We start from the raw sequence: 12,500 nt of genomic DNA on the forward strand, positions 1-12,500 counted from the left end.
CTTGAAATGTTACCCGGCTTTTGAGCTCTCCTGTCCGGCGTGGGTTTGCGTCAGCGGCCGGTGTCATTTACTCGTCGTGCCGACCGGAGGGAGGCCACTCCCCGCCGCAGCTGAACAGTCATCCCGGCCTAGTGGAGGTCTGCGCAGGGGGGGTCTTCCTTGAAATGTTACCCGGCTTTTGAGCTCTCCTGCCGGGCGTGGGTTTGCGTCAGCGCCCGGTAACATTATGGAAGCTAAAAGAAAGAAAAAAGAAACAAATCTAAGTGCGATTGCTGGTGTCTAAATACATTTTGCATAATAATTTGGAACACGGGACCGTGTTCCAAATTATTATGCAAGTGATATTTATCTCAGATTTTCCTAAATAGCTTTACTCGTCGTGCCGACCGGAGGGAGGCCACTCCCCGCCGCAGCTGAACAGTCATCCCGGCCTAGTGGAGGTCTGCGCAGGGGGGGTCTTCCTTGAAATGTTACCCCGGCTTTTGAGCTCTCCTGTCCGGCGTGGGTTTGCGTCAGCGGCCGGTGTCATTTACTCGTCGTGCCGACCGGAGGGAGGCCACTCCCCGCCGCAGCTGAACAGTCATCCCGGCCTAGTGGAGGTCTGCGCAGGGGGGGTCTTCCTTGAAATGTTACCCGGCTTTTGAGCTCTCCTGTCCGGCGTGGGTTTGCGTCAGCGGCCGGTGTCATTTACTCGTCGTGCCGACCGGAGGGAGGCCACTCCCCCGCCACAGCTGAACAGTCATCCCGGCCTAGTGGAGGTCTGCGCAGGGGGGGTCTTCCTTGAAATGTTACCCGGCTTTTGAGCTCTCCTGTCCGGCGTGGGTTTGCGTCAGCGGCCGGTGTCATTTACTCGTCGTGCCGACCGGAGGGAGGCCACTCCCCGCCGCAGCTGAACAGTCATCCCGGCCTAGTGGAGGTCTGCGCAGGGGGGGTCTTCCTTGAAATGTTACCCGGCTTTTGAGCTCTCCTGTCCGGCGTGGGTTTGCGTCAGCGGCCGGTGTCATTTACTCGTCGTGCCGACCGGAGGGAGGCCACTCCCCGCCACAGCTGAACAGTCATCCCGGCCTAGTGGAGGTCTGCGCAGGGGGGGTCTTCCTTGAAATGTTACCCGGCTTTTGAGCTCTCCTGTCCGGCGTGGGTTTGCGTCAGCGGCCGGTGTCATTTACTCGTCGTGCCGACCGGAGGGAGGCCACTCCCCGCCACAGCTGAACAGTCATCCCGGCCTAGTGGAGGTCTGCGCAGGGGGGGTCTTCCTTGAAATGTTACCCGGCTTTTGAGCTCTCCTGTCCGGCGTGGGTTTGCGTCAGCGGCCGGTGTCATTTACTCGTCGTGCCGACCGGAGGGAGGCCACTCCCCGCCACAGCTGAACAGTCATCCCGGCCTAGTGGAGGTCTGCGCAGGGGGGGTCTTCCTTGAAATGTTACCCGGCTTTTGAGCTCTCCTGTCCGGCGTGGGTTTGCGTCAGCGGCCGGTGTCATTTACTCGTCGTGCCGACCGGAGGGAGGCCACTCCCCGCCGCAGCTGAACAGTCATCCCGGCCTAGTGGAGGTCTGCGCAGGGGGGGTCTTCCTTGAAATGTTACCCGGCTTTTGAGCTCTCCTGTCCGGCGTGGGTTTGCGTCAGCGGCCGGTGTCATTTACTCGTCGTGCCGACCGGAGGGAGGCCACTCCCCGCCACAGCTGAACAGTCATCCCGGCCTAGTGGAGGTCTGCGCAGGGGGGGTCTTCCTTGAAATGTTACCCGGCTTTTGAGCTCTCCTGTCCGGCGTGGGTTTGCGTCAGCGGCCGGTGTCATTTACTCGTCGTGCCGACCGGAGGGAGGCCACTCCCCGCCACAGCTGAACAGTCATCCCGGCCTAGTGGAGGTCTGCGCAGGGGGGGTCTTCCTTGAAATGTTACCCGGCTTTTGAGCTCTCCTGTCCGGCGTGGGTTTGCGTCAGCGGCCGGTGTCATTTACTCGTCGTGCCGACCGGAGGGAGGCCACTCCCCGCCACAGCTGAACAGTCATCCCGGCCTAGTGGAGGTCTGCGCAGGGGGGGTCTTCCTTGAAATGTTACCCGGCTTTTGAGCTCTCCTGTCCGGCGTGGGTTTGCGTCAGCGGCCGGTGTCATTTACTCGTCGTGCCGACCGGAGGGAGGCCACTCCCCGCCGCAGCTGAACAGTCATCCCGGCCTAGTGGAGGTCTGCGCAGGGGGGGTCTTCCTTGAAATGTTACCCGGCTTTTGAGCTCTCCTGTCCGGCGTGGGTTTGCGTCAGCGGCCGGTGTCATTTACTCGTCGTGCCGACCGGAGGGAGGCCACTCCCCGCCACAGCTGAACAGTCATCCCGGCCTAGTGGAGGTCTGCGCAGGGGGGGTCTTCCTTGAAATGTTACCCGGCTTTTGAGCTCTCCTGTCCGGCGTGGGTTTGCGTCAGCGGCCGGTGTCATTTACTCGTCGTGCCGACCGGAGGGAGGCCACTCCCCGCCACAGCTGAACAGTCATCCCGGCCTAGTGGAGGTCTGCGCAGGGGGGGTCTTCCTTGAAATGTTACCCGGCTTTTGAGCTCTCCTGTCCGGCGTGGGTTTGCGTCAGCGGCCGGTGTCATTTACTCGTCGTGCCGACCGGAGGGAGGCCACTCCCCGCCACAGCTGAACAGTCATCCCGGCCTAGTGGAGGTCTGCGCAGGGGGGGTCTTCCTTGAAATGTTACCCGGCTTTTGAGCTCTCCTGTCCGGCGTGGGTTTGCGTCAGCGGCCGGTGTCATTTACTCGTCGTGCCGACCGGAGGGAGGCCACTCCCCGCCACAGCTGAACAGTCATCCCGGCCTAGTGGAGGTCTGCGCAGGGGGGGTCTTCCTTGAAATGTTACCCGGCTTTTGAGCTCTCCTGTCCGGCGTGGGTTTGCGTCAGCGGCCGGTGTCATTTACTCGTCGTGCCGACCGGAGGGAGGCCACTCCCCGCCGCAGCTGAACAGTCATCCCGGCCTAGTGGAGGTCTGCGCAGGGGGGGTCTTCCTTGAAATGTTACCCGGCTTTTGAGCTCTCCTGTCCGGCGTGGGTTTGCGTCAGCGGCCGGTGTCATTTACTCGTCGTGCCGACCGGAGGGAGGCCACTCCCCGCCACAGCTGAACAGTCATCCCGGCCTAGTGGAGGTCTGCGCAGGGGGGGTCTTCCTTGAAATGTTACCCGGCTTTTGAGCTCTCCTGTCCGGCGTGGGTTTGCGTCAGCGGCCGGTGTCATTTACTCGTCGTGCCGACCGGAGGGAGGCCACTCCCCGCCACAGCTGAACAGTCATCCCGGCCTAGTGGAGGTCTGCGCAGGGGGGGTCTTCCTTGAAATGTTACCCGGCTTTTGAGCTCTCCTGTCCGGCGTGGGTTTGCGTCAGCGGCCGGTGTCATTTACTCGTCGTGCCGACCGGAGGGAGGCCACTCCCCGCCACAGCTGAACAGTCATCCCGGCCTAGTGGAGGTCTGCGCAGGGGGGGTCTTCCTTGAAATGTTACCCGGCTTTTGAGCTCTCCTGTCCGGCGTGGGTTTGCGTCAGCGGCCGGTGTCATTTACTCGTCGTGCCGACCGGAGGGAGGCCACTCCCCGCCACAGCTGAACAGTCATCCCGGCCTAGTGGAGGTCTGCGCAGGGGGGGTCTTCCTTGAAATGTTACCCGGCTTTTGAGCTCTCCTGTCCGGCGTGGGTTTGCGTCAGCGGCCGGTGTCATTTACTCGTCGTGTCCACCGGAGGGAGGCCACTCCCCGCCGCAGCTGCAGCGGCAGCTTTGAAACGTCATCCCGGCCCCCTGGAACTGTGCGCGGGGGGGGCGATGCGTCCCGTGCGAGGTACCAGGTCGCGCTGCGCCGTCTGCCTGGCCGCTTTGGGCCCGCTGGAAGTCTATTAAAGCTCCGCGATCTCCGCCTCGGTGCTTAAAAAGCGTCCATCCGCTCTCCTGGAGCTTCTTTCGGTCATCTCGTCCGCGTGCACGGCCTGCCGGTGGCACCGGCTGGAGCTCCGCAAAAAGCTCCATTTCTGTTAAAAATGCTTAGCCGCGTCCCTGGAAGCCCAATCGGGCGTAGAAAGTGAGGGGGAAGGCCCCCAAAGCACCGGCTGGAAGTCCCAAAAAAGCTCCATGATTGGTCAATAATGCTTAGCCGCCTCCCTGGAAGCCTAATCGGGCATAAAAAGCTAGGCGGAACGGCCCCAAAGCTCCACACGGAAGTCCCAAAAAAGCTCCATGATTGGTCAATAATGCTTAGCCGCCTCCCTGGAAGCCTAATCGGGCATAAAAAGCTAGGCGGAACGGCCCCAAAGCTCCACACGGAAGTCCCAAAAAAGCTCCATGATTGGTCAATAATGCTTAGCCGCCTCCCTGGAAGCCTAATCGGGCATAAAAAGCTAGGCGGAACGGCCCCAAAGCTCCACACGGAAGTCCAAAAAAAGCTCCATGATTGGTCAATAATGCTTAGCCGCCTCCCTGGAAGCCTAACCGGGCATAAAAAGCTAGGCGGAACGGCCCCAAAGCTCCACACGGAAGTCCCAAAAAAGCTCCATGATTGGTCAATAATGCTTAGCCGCCTCCCTGGAAGCCTAATCGGGCATAAAAAGCTAGGCGGAACGGCCCCAAAGCTCCACACGGAAGTCCCAAAAAAGCTCCATGATTGGTCAATAATGCTTAGCCGCCTCCCTGGAAGCCTAATCGGGCATAAAAAGTTAGGCGGAACGGCCCCAAAGCTCCACACGGAAGTCCCAAAAAAGCTCCATGATTGGTCAATAATGCTTAGCCGCCTCCCTGGAAGCCTAATCGGGCATAAAAAGTTAGGCGGAACGGCCCCAAAGCTCCACACGGAAGTCCGAAAAAAGCTCAAAAATTTTCTAAGTGCCAACGGCTCATTCGCCGTAATGTGTCCGCTCCGCGCTGGTTCCCCGGTCGGCCGCGAATAGCGCAAAATCAGCCTCACGGAAGTTCGAAAAAAGCTCAAAAATTTTCTAAGTGCCAACGGCTCATTCGCCGTAATGTGTCCGCTCCGCGCTGGTTCCCCGGTCGGCCGCGAATAGCGCAAAATCAGCCTCACGGAAGTTCGAAAAAAGCTCAAAAATTTTCTAAGTGCCAACGGCTCATTCGCCGTAATGTGTCCGCTCCGCGCTGGTTCCCCGGTCGGCCGCGAATAGCGCAAAAATCAGCCTAAGTGCAGTACCAACCTTGGCGTGTTGGTGCGCCAGAGTACGATGAGTTGGTCCCCCTAGTCACTGTACTCATTACCTTTACCCCCTAATCGCAAAATATAGTCAGAACGTATATGCAGAAGACTATTTTTTTCTTTTTTAAAATTTTCTAAGTGCCAGCGGATGCTGGCACACGAACTGTCCGAGCTACGACGGTTCTCCGGTCGGACAGCGAGGGTGAAAAAGCGGTCCTAAAATCACCGAGGGCTGCCGCACAAGTTGTCCGAGTGGCGACGGTTCCCCGGTCGGCCACGAATGTCGAAAATTCGGCCTCTCCACCACGGAGGTCGGTGAGAATTTCAGAATATTTTCTAAGTGCCAACGGCTCTTGCGCCGTAAAGTGTCCGCTTTGCCTGGTTCCCTCGGTCGGCCACAAATAGCGAAAAATCAGCCTCTCCTTCTGGAGCTCGCCTAAGTGCCAACGGCTCTTGCGCCGTAATGTGTCCGCTTTGTCTGGTTCCCTCGGTCGGCCACAAACGGCGAAAAATCAGCCTCTCCTTCTGGAGCTCGTGCCAACTTTGGCGAATATTTTCTAAGTGCCAACGGCTCTTGCGCCGTAAAGTGTCCGCTTTGCCTGGTTCCCTCGGTCGGCCACAAATAGCGAAAAATCAGCCTCTCCTTCTGGAGCTCGCCTAAGTGCCAACGGCTCTTGCGCCGTAATGTGTCCGCTTTGTCTGGTTCCCTCGGTCGGCCACAAACGGCGAAAAATCAGCCTCTCCTTCTGGAGCTCGTGCCAACTTTGGCGAATATTTTCTAAGTGCCAACGGCTCTTGCGCCGTAAAGTGTCCGCTTTGCCTGGTTCCCTCGGTCGGCCACAAATAGCGAAAAATCAGCCTCTCCTTCTGGAGCTCGCCTAAGTGCCAACGGCTCTTGCGCCGTAATGTGTCCGCTTTGTCTGGTTCCCTCGGTCGGCCACAAACGGCGAAAAATCAGCCTCTCCTTCTGGAGCTCGTGCCAACTTTGGCGAATATTTTCTAAGTGCCAACGGCTCTTGCGCCGTAAAGTGTCCGCTTTGCCTGGTTCCCTCGGTCGGCCACAAATAGCGAAAAATCAGCCTCTCCTTCTGGAGCTCGCCTAAGTGCCAACGGCTCTTGCGCCGTAATGTGTCCGCTTTGTCTGGTTCCCTCGGTCGGCCACAAACGGCGAAAAATCAGCCTCTCATTCTGGAGCTCGTGCCAACTTTGGCGAATATTTTCTAAGTGCCAACGGCTCTTGCGCCGTAATGTGTCCGCTTTGCCTGGTTCCCTCGGTCGGCCACAAATAGCGAAAAAATCAGCCTCTCCTTCTGGAGCTCGCCTAAGTGCCGACGGCTCTTGCGCCGTAATGTGTCCGCTTTGCCTGGTTCCCTCGGTCGGCCACAAACGGCGAAAAATCAGCCTCTCATTCTGGAGCTCGTGCCAACTTTGGCGAATATTTTCTAAGTGCCAACGGCTCTTGCGCCGTAAAGTGTCCGCTTTGCCTGGTTCCCTCGGTCGGCCACAAATAGCGAAAAACCAGCCTCTCCTTCTGGAGCTCGCCTAAGTGCCAACGGCTCTTGCGCCGTAATGTGTCCGCTTTGCCTGGTTCCCTCGGTCGGCCACAAACGGCGAAAAACCAGCCTCTCCTTCTGGAGCTCGCCTAAGTGCCAACGGCTCTTGCGCCGTAATGTGTCCGCTTTGCCTGGTTCCCTCGGTCGGCCACAAATAGCGAAAAATCAGCCTCTCCTTCTGGAGCTCGTGCCAACTTTGGCGAATATTTTCTAAGTGCCAACGGCTCTTGCGCCGTAATGTGTCCGCTTTGCCTGGTTCCCTCGGTCGGCCACAAATAGCGAAAAACCAGCCTCTCCTTCTGGAGCTCGCCTAAGTGCCAACGGCTCTTGCGCCGTAATGTGTCCGCTTTGCCTGGTTCCCTCGGTCGGCCACAAATAGCGAAAAACCAGCCTCTCCTTCTGGAGCTCGCCTAAGTGCCAACGGCTCTTGCGCCGTAATGTGTCCGCTTTGCCTGGTTCCCTCGGTCGGCCACAAACGGCGAAAAATCAGCCTCTCCTTCTGGAGCTCGCCTAAGTGCCAACGGCTCTTGCGCCGTAATGTGTCCGCTTTGCCTGGTTCCCTCGGTCGGCCACAAATAGCGAAAAACCAGCCTCTCCTTCTGGAGCTCGCCTAAGTGCCAACGGCTCTTGCGCCGTAATGTGTCCGCTTTGCCTGGTTCCCTCGGTCGGCCACAAACGGCGAAAAACCAGCCTCTCCTTCTGGAGCTCGCCTAAGTGCCAACGGCTCTTGCGCCGTAATGTGTCCGCTTTGCCTGGTTCCCTCGGTCGGCCACAAATAGCGAAAAACCAGCCTCTCCTTCTGGAGCTCGCCTAAGTGCCAACGGCTCTTGCGCCGTAATGTGTCCGCTTTGCCTGGTTCCCTCGGTCGGCCACAAACGGCGAAAAATCAGCCTCTCCTTCTGGAGCTCGCCTAAGTGCCAACGGCTCTTGCGCCGTAATGTGTCCGCTTTGCCTGGTTCCCTCGGTCGGCCACAAATAGCGAAAAACCAGCCTCTCCTTCTGGAGCTCGCCTAAGTGCCAACGGCTCTTGCGCCGTAATGTGTCCGCTTTGCCTGGTTCCCTCGGTCGGCCACAAACGGCGAAAAATCAGCCTCTCCTTCTGGAGCTCGCCTAAGTGCCAACGGCTCTTGCGCCGTAATGTGTCCGCTTTGCCTGGTTCCCTCGGTCGGCCACAAATAGCGAAAAATCAGCCTCTCCTTCTGGAGCTCGTGCCAACTTTGGCGAATATTTTCTAAGTGCCAACGGCTCTTGCGCCGTAATGTGTCCGCTTTGCCTGGTTCCCTCGGTCGGCCACAAATAGCGAAAAACCAGCCTCTCCTTCTGGAGCTCGCCTAAGTGCCAACGGCTCTTGCGCCGTAATGTGTCCGCTTTGCCTGGTTCCCTCGGTCGGCCACAAATAGCGAAAAACCAGCCTCTCCTTCTGGAGCTCGCCTAAGTGCCAACGGCTCTTGCGCCGTAATGTGTCCGCTTTGCCTGGTTCCCTCGGTCGGCCACAAATAGCGAAAAACCAGCCTCTCCTTCTGGAGCTCGCCTAAGTGCCAACGGCTCTTGCGCCGTAATGTGTCCGCTTTGCCTGGTTCCCTCGGTCGGCCACAAATAGCGAAAAACCAGCCTCTCCTTCTGGAGCTCGCCTAAGTGCCAACGGGTCTTGCGCCGTAATGTGTCCGCTTTGCCTGGTTCCCTCGGTCGGCCACGAACGGCGAAAAATCAGCCTCTCCTTCTGGAGCTCGCCTAAGTGCCAACGGCTCTTGCGCCGTAATGTGTCCGCTTTGCCTGGTTCCCTCGGTCGGCCACAAACGGCGAAAAACCAGCCTCTCCTTCTGGAGCTCGCCTAAGTGCCAACGGCTCTTGCGCCGTAATGTGTCCGCTTTGCCTGGTTCCCTCGGTCGGCCACAAACGGCGAAAAACCAGCCTCTCCTTCTGGAGCTCGCCTAAGTGCCAACGGCTCTTGCGCCGTAATGTGTCCGCTTTGCCTGGTTCCCTCGGTCGGCCACAAACGGCGAAAAATCAGCCTCTCCTTCTGGAGCTCGCCTAAGTGCCAACGGCTCTTGCGCCGTAATGTGTCCGCTTTGCCTGGTTCCCTCGGTCGGCCACAAATAGCGAAAAATCAGCCTCTCCTTCTGGAGCTCGTGCCAACTTTGGCGAATATTTTCTAAGTGCCAACGGCTCTTGCGCCGTAATGTGTCCGCTTTGCCTGGTTCCCTCGGTCGGCCACAAACGGCGAAAAATCAGCCTCTCCTTCTGGAGCTCGCCTAAGTGCCAACGGCTCTTGCGCCGTAATGTGTCCGCTTTGCCTGGTTCCCTCGGTCGGCCACAAATAGCGAAAAATCAGCCTCTCCTTCTGGAGCTCGTGCCAACTTTGGCGAATATTTTCTAAGTGCCAACGGCTCTTGCGCCGTAATGTGTCCGCTTTGCCTGGTTCCCTCGGTCGGCCACAAATAGCGAAAAACCAGCCTCTCCTTCTGGAGCTCGCCTAAGTGCCAACGGCTCTTGCGCCGTAATGTGTCCGCTTTGCCTGGTTCCCTCGGTCGGCCACAAATAGCGAAAAACCAGCCTCTCCTTCTGGAGCTCGCCTAAGTGCCAACGGCTCTTGCGCCGTAATGTGTCCGCTTTGCCTGGTTCCCTCGGTCGGCCACAAATAGCGAAAAACCAGCCTCTCCTTCTGGAGCTCGCCTAAGTGCCAACGGCTCTTGCGCCGTAATGTGTCCGCTTTGCCTGGTTCCCTCGGTCGGCCACAAATAGCGAAAAACCAGCCTCTCCTTCTGGAGCTCGCCTAAGTGCCAACGGGTCTTGCGCCGTAATGTGTCCGCTTTGCCTGGTTCCCTCGGTCGGCCACGAACGGCGAAAAATCAGCCTCTCCTTCTGGAGCTCGCCTAAGTGCCAACGGCTCTTGCGCCGTAATGTGTCCGCTTTGCCTGGTTCCCTCGGTCGGCCACAAACGGCGAAAAACCAGCCTCTCCTTCTGGAGCTCGCCTAAGTGCCAACGGCTCTTGCGCCGTAATGTGTCCGCTTTGCCTGGTTCCCTCGGTCGGCCACAAACGGCGAAAAACCAGCCTCTCCTTCTGGAGCTCGCCTAAGTGCCAACGGCTCTTGCGCCGTAATGTGTCCGCTTTGCCTGGTTCCCTCGGTCGGCCACAAACGGCGAAAAATCAGCCTCTCCTTCTGGAGCTCGCCTAAGTGCCAACGGCTCTTGCGCCGTAATGTGTCCGCTTTGCCTGGTTCCCTCGGTCGGCCACAAATAGCGAAAAATCAGCCTCTCCTTCTGGAGCTCGTGCCAACTTTGGCGAATATTTTCTAAGTGCCAACGGCTCTTGCGCCGTAATGTGTCCGCTTTGCCTGGTTCCCTCGGTCGGCCACAAATAGCGAAAAATCAGCCTCTCCTTCTGGAGCTCGCCTAAGTGCCAACGGCTCTTGCGCCGTAAAGTGTCCGCTTTGTCTGGTTCCCTCGGTCGGCCACAAACGGCGAAAAATCAGCCTCTCCTTCTGGAGCTCGTGCCAACTTTGGCGAATATTTTCTAAGTGCCAACGGCTCTTGCGCCGTAAAGTGTCCGCTTTGTCTGGTTCCCTCGGTCGGCCACAAATAGCGAAAAATCAGCCTCTCCTTCTGGAGCTCGCGCAAGTGCCAACGGCTCTTGCGCCGTAAAGTGTCCGCTTTGTCTGGTTCCCTCGGTCGGCCACAAATAGCGAAAAATCAGCCTCTCCTTCTGGAGCTCGTGCCAACTTTGGCGAATATTTTCTAAGTGCCAACGGCTCTTGCGCCGTAATGTGTCCGCTTTGTCTGGTTCCCTCGGTCGGCCACAAATAGCGAAAAATCAGCCTCTCCTTCTGGAGCTCGCGCAAGTGCCAACGGCTCTTGCGCCGTAAAGTGTCCGCTTTGTCTGGTTCCCTCGGTCGGCCACAAATAGCGAAAAATCAGCCTCTCCTTCTGGAGCTCGTGCCAACTTTGGCGAATATTTTCTAAGTGCCAACGGCTCTTGCGCCGTAATGTGTCCGCTTTGTCTGGTTCCCTCGGTCGGCCACAAATAGCGAAAAATCAGCCTCTCCTTCTGGAGCTCGTGCCAACTTTGGCGAATATTTTCTAAGTGCCAACGGCTCTTGCGCCGTAAAGTGTCCGCTTTGCCTGGTTCCCTCGGTCGGCCACAAATAGCGAAAAATCAGCCTCTCCTTCTGGAGCTCGCGCCAACTTTGTCAAAAAATTTCTAAGTGCCAACGGCTCTTGCGCCGTAAAGTGTCCGCTTTGCCTGGTTCCCTCGGTCGGCCACAAATAGCGAAAAATCAGCCTCTCCTTCTGGAGCTCGCGCCAACTTTGTCGAAAAATTTCTAAGTGCCAACGGCTCTTGCGCCGTAAAGTGTCCGCTTTGTCTGGTTCCCTCGGTCGGCCGCAAATAGCGAAAAATCAGCCTCTCGCCCGTCAGGTACCAGGCGTTGGGGTACCAGGGGTAAGTGCAGTACCAGCTTTGGTCTGTTGGTGCGCCAGAGTACGATGAGTTGGTCCCCCTAGTCACTGTACTCATTACCTTTACCCCCAAATCGCAAAATATAGTCAGAACGAGTGTGGGGAACACAAGTTTTGGCCCCGAGAACCAGGCGGCTGGTGTCTCTAGCGATGTGTTCCCCCCCAAAAAGTGTTCACATGCTCGGACAGCGAACCTAGGAGCTACCGCAAAGCACTCTGGAAGTGCAAGAGCGAAAAATTTTCTAAGTACAAAAACTCTCGAAAATTTTCAAAGTGTCACAGTGCTCGAAAATTTTCAAAGTGCTACATGCTTTCCATCCAAGGAAGGAATAGTGGAGGACCGGCCGCCTCCTTAAACACAAGCCGGCGGAACGACGGGGAGGACCGGCCGCCTCCTTAAACACAGGCCGGTGGAACGTTTGGCAGAATTCTTCTCGTGGAGGACCGGCCGCCTCCTTAAACACAAGCCGGCGGAACGACGGGGAGGACCGGCCGCCTCCTTAAACACAGGCCGGTGGAACGTTTGGCAGAATTCTTCTCGTGGAGGACCGGCCGCCTCCTTAAACACAGGCCGGTGGGAACGGTTGGCAGAATTGCGTGACGGCCGCCTGCTCCCGGCGTCCGCACGTGAACGAACACCCCCTCCCGGGGACGGCCGTCTGCTCCCGACCGCCGTCCTTCACCCCCTCACCTTCCGGACCCCCGTCTGCTCCCGGCGGGCCTCCGAGTACCCCCACCTTCTCCCGAACTGACCGACAGGCAATGAGACCCGCCTTGGTAGGGCCCCCACCGGCCCCGGCTCGCGCCGGCGTTGGGTGGACGGTTCCTCCCCACTTGCGGGTCGCTCTCCACGGAGGACCGGTCGCCTCACTAAACATAGGCCGGGCGAAAATCTGCGAATGTTATACATCCAAGGAGGGAGGACCGGCCGCCTCCTTAAACCACCGGCCGGGCGAAAATATGCGAATGTTATACATCCAAGGAGGGAGGACCGGTCGCCTCACTAAACATAGGCCGGGCGAAAATCTGCGAATGTTATACATCCAAGGAGGGAGGACCGGCCGCCTCCTTAAACCACCGGCCGGGCGAAAATCTGCGAATGTTATACATCCAAGAAAGGAAGGAAGGAGGGAACCGGCCGCCTCCTTAAACACAGGCCGGGCGAAAATCTGCGAATCTTATCCATCCAAGGACGGAGGACCGGCCGCCTCCTTAAACACAGGCCGGTAGGAACGGTTGGCAGAATCGCGTGACGGCCGCCTGCTCCCGGCGTCCGCACGTGAACGAACACCCCCTCCCGGGGACGGCCGTCTGCTCCCGGCCGCCG

This window comes from Syngnathus typhle, unplaced genomic scaffold (assembly GCF_033458585.1).
Source record: "Syngnathus typhle isolate RoL2023-S1 ecotype Sweden unplaced genomic scaffold, RoL_Styp_1.0 HiC_scaffold_422, whole genome shotgun sequence".
NCBI lineage: Eukaryota > Metazoa > Chordata > Actinopteri > Syngnathiformes > Syngnathidae > Syngnathus > Syngnathus typhle.